Raw genomic sequence first — 4,627 nt, forward strand, 5'->3', positions numbered from 1 at the left:
CCAGGTAGATGTTATGACTTAGGCATTCGCTAAGAAAGGTTTTTTGATAAATTCCAACCCCAAGGGGTTCAAATAGGGGATGAAAGTTTGTATATAATAATACTTCTTAACGCGAGTGAAGCTGCGTGCAAAAGCTCGTAGGTATATATGTCGCAGTCAACTGGTGAATCTACTATTTGATGGAATGACTAGCGAATTCATTGAATGAAACCATTTAATTTACAGGTAAAGACTTGACGAGTTAGCCTTTAGTTTAGGCGTTAAATATTACAGTCAACGACGTGACGAGTTGGCCTTTAGTTATTAAACTAAATGGTTTCATTTAATCATTGACATGACTAGCATATTCATTAAATTTTAATGAATACGCTAGTCATTCTATCAAATCGCTGATTCAACCAGATGACTGCGATATATAATACTAGTTGATGCCAGCAACTCCGTTGCACCTAATTTACATAGTTCATTGCGCGAGAACCGTATATTTTTCTGGGATAAAAGTATTATATTATTACTGCTGTAATAAAAGTAAATAGCTGGGATAAAAGTAAGTATCGTACTACACGGCCTTACCCGGAAGTACTTCTACTACTACTCAAAGTATCTTCTTTCCAAATTTCATCAAAATCGGTTCAGCAGTTTCGGCGTGAAGAGGTAACAGACAGACAGGCAGACACACTTTCACATTTATAATATTAACTATGGATAACAAAATAGGCTTAGGCATTCGCTGGGTAAAAAAAAAAGCCGTAAGTCCTAAGTAAAAAGGTACTCTCCGGCGGGGAATCGAACCCCGGTCTCCCGCGTGACAGGCGGGGATACTGACCACTATACTACCGAAGATGATGACTGGCAATGACAAATTTTAGTACCTAGTAGTTTTTACCAATGTACTTTTTTGCAATTATTCGTGATAAAATTGACCTTGACAGACCATCAGATAAAAGAAGCCACGTAGCGTTGGCTTATCTAAATTTATTACTGCGGTGTCGCGCAGAAAGAAACGGACTGTTGATAAAAGTCTTTATAGTTAATAATAATATAGTCCGCGAAGGTCGGAGAAGAAGGCGATACTAGTACTTACATACAGTAAATAGTCCGACCAAAATCCGACATGTTGCCAAGGACTTCTATTTAAATCTCAGTTTAAATAGAAGTCTTTGCATGCTGACGACTATTTTGTATAAACGATTTTGTATTATTCATTACGTCATAATATTATTCTGATAGACATTATTATAGTAGGGGAGGGGAGGATGCTATTTTTGTAGTCACTCGAGCGTCATGGAGACCTAGTAGGTTTTTTAAATTAGGTAAAACTGATACAAAAATAATAAGAGCGTTTTTTATTTTAGGGGTGGGTTCAGAAACTGCAGCCATTTTAAAGTTTTGAAGAAGAAAATATATCCAGAAAATTGCTTATTTAAGTAAATTATAAATATATTTTAGACAAAAAAGACTAAATCATTAAGTTTAGTGCAAAATAAAATATCTGTGAAGCTTAGTTAGGAAAATATGAAGCTTTTTGTATATTTTAAAATGTTCCAACAGGCTTACCTAACCTTTGAATCGTCAGAGCTTTATATGGGAGCTTCTTCGGGGTATACTAAACATCCTCTAGCTTAATCTGACAGATCCGATGACATTTCAATATTCAAAAGAAAAAATTTAACCCACCACGTGAGAAATGAGATTTCTATAACATAATAACTAGACACATGTCGGAAGCCTACACAAGCTTAAACTGACACGCTCGAGCTTGTCCCGAAGTCCCCTATTCTTCTCCCCAACTATTAGAATATAGACAGAAACGTTGTCAAACGTACAATAAAACTTTTTGTTTACTGTCTATGCTGGTGCTGTCTGTAGCGTGGAAAAATTGCAGTAATTTATCCTATTTTATAGCATTTAAATATTATAGACATTTTTTATCGAGGTAAAGTCTTTGACACTTGTTTAGTAGTGTAGTGTAGTAGACATGACTTTAGCGTTTTTTATGCCATTTGGATATGAGCTACATATAATATCTCCATTGGCCATGTTGAATAGACGTATCTGGCACTTTTTCCTGTATAATATATGACGAAGCATGAGCGTGACATTATATCCTGTTTTGAAAACTTATAAGTGTTTAATTTTATTCTTTTTACTATTCTTTTGGCAAAACATGATTAATACTAAAAGGACACCATATCTGCACCTATCAGCGCAGGTATTTTTAATTAATCAAACTGTTTTAACTGGTTCTGGGTCATAAAGTCGAAAACGCTTACGAAATGGGAATTACTCAACAAGGAAGGACATACACACTTGACTGACTGCGCGGAAGGAAGTTGTGTTACTCAACTCACGCTAGCCTAGGGCCGGTTAATGAGGAAAATATGCTAATCTCTCCCGGGCCACCGGCGTGAATGGTTTTTTAACCGACTGCAAGAAGCAAAGGTCTTGTTGTGTGTGTGTGTGTGTGTGTGTGTGTATATTGGGTATTTTGTTACACCAAGTCTATCTGGCCCCTTCTTGAAAGGTTTGAAAGCAAACATGTATTCAAGAAATTCTCATACCCCGGTCATTTCAAACGGCTGAACCGATTTTGTTAAAATTTTGTGAGCTAGGTCCGTAAAGCAGCCAAAATCTATTTTTCATTAACGAAGTAACGTTATTACGGACTAAAATCTTATTAGCTGATATTTGAAACTATTAAATTAAAAAAACTTGAATTCTTTTTATCAATTGAATGAAATTAATGATCCGCAGACCTATAATAATTAATTTACAATATTAATATTATAATTTATGTTTACTATACGCACTTTCAACAATAAACAAACACACTGTACGCCAAGTTGCATTATAAGTTATAACACGTCGTTAGTACAGCCAATATGTTAATTGATTATACTGAAGTTGATTGATTTATTGAAATAAATATATGTTAATATTAATTTATTTGTATGTCAAGTAAAATATACAGCTAGCTCTAATGATAATCTAATAATATATGACTAACCGTGTCAAGAAATGGTTCCACAAAATGCAAACTTAGGTGTATACTACAGCAATTCTTTCATACATTTTCTCAGCTGGAGTGCAATGGCAGATATCTGTTCCAGTCATCTGGTAGAATCTGCTATTTGTGTGAATGACTAGCGAATTCATTAGATTTTAAACGCTACAGTCAACGACTTGACGAGATGGCCTTTTAAGTCATTAAATAAAATGACTTCACCAGTAATTCAATCAAATAGTGGATTCTTCCAGATTCCTGCGACATAATAATCTATCATCAATTCGTCAAAGATTTTCCAATATTCGATCAAAGTAATTCACACATCTCTTCAAAGTCCATAAAATATGAAGCGTTTTTTCGCAGCCATGTCGTCGTCTTCTTAACGACGGGCATTTAGTATACGGCTATCAATACTCCGACCAGCCGTTTTATAAAATGACGACACAGACCATACGGATAGCCAGCAAAAAATATAAAGATCAGTACACACGTACTGCTCGAAAAAAAATTGCACAAAAAGCAGTGACTTCTATTTTGGACACTAATTATGATGTCTCGCGCTGTTTGTGTAATTATCGCATATTTTTGGACTTTGATATTAATTTTGTAATCCTGGGAAAATAATTGAAATAACAAATTAATGTTGTTACATAAGTGGTGATAAGATTAACTAAATAATCTTTAACAAACATTTTGCAAAAAAAAGTTAAATAGGAAATATAATATTAGGTACGCGGTTTACCTTCGGCAAAAGCAAATTACGAAGTGGCTAATACGAGTAAAAAAGAGAACATAACTATACTGTACTCGGCGAAACATGGCGGTAGCGGTTATTAACACCCTGTCAAAAACTTGTTATTTTCTATACAAAGCCGAGATTGACAACGTCTGACACTTCATTGTCAATCGCGGTTTATATAGAAAATGACAATTTTTTGACAGGAAGTCAATGACCGCTACCGCCATGTTTTGCCGAGTACAGTATAAACTCATAAAAACCTTATGACTGAAATATTTACCAGTTCGTGAGCATTACCTTCAAAAACAAGATCAAAAATGGAAGGGCCGAAAAACAATTTAATATAATATTATAAAAATAATAAAAGTTTACTCGATATTGAACACCAAGCCTTACAATCCCATAACCTAAGCGGTAACCCATACATTGTAGGTCCTTTGCGCTCACCGCCTGCGCCGAGTACAGTAATGAACCTGCAGTAATTACGCCCTCACCATTAAAATATTTGTCATCTTATTTTCATATAATGAGGTGGAGTTTTTAATATCGATTTTGCATCGATGTGGAAAGGTCCTTGTGTAAGGGCTGGTTTACACGTATTAAGTTGATAAGTAGTTAACTAAATTTTAACTTAATTTTAACTTAATTTTAAGTTATTTATTGCATGTAAACCTTTTATTATTCGTGGATGTAAACACAAAATTTAGCTGTGAAAAAGTTTAGCTGTTAAAAAGGAGATTTAAAAAAATAAAATCATCCCTGCTTGATGTGTAGCCCGTGTAGAGCAGGTACTAATAAATTACCATAAAAAAATATTTTTAAGATTTCATAATTATATTATCATTTTGTCGGCATCATTATTATACAGTGCATTCGTGCCG

At 34.4% G+C, this 4,627-nt stretch overlaps 1 non-coding gene across 1 annotated transcript; it reads right to left on the bottom strand.

Annotated features, from left to right (window-relative positions):
* Positions 1-771: 771 nt before the first annotated feature.
* On the bottom strand, positions 772-843 carry Trnad-guc. Its single transcript has one exon. It is a non-coding gene; the product is annotated as a tRNA-Asp (tRNA).
* Between the last annotated feature and the right edge of the window lie 3,784 nt (positions 844-4,627).

This window comes from Aricia agestis, chromosome 15, assembly GCF_905147365.1.
Source record: "Aricia agestis chromosome 15, ilAriAges1.1, whole genome shotgun sequence".
NCBI lineage: Eukaryota > Metazoa > Arthropoda > Insecta > Lepidoptera > Lycaenidae > Aricia > Aricia agestis.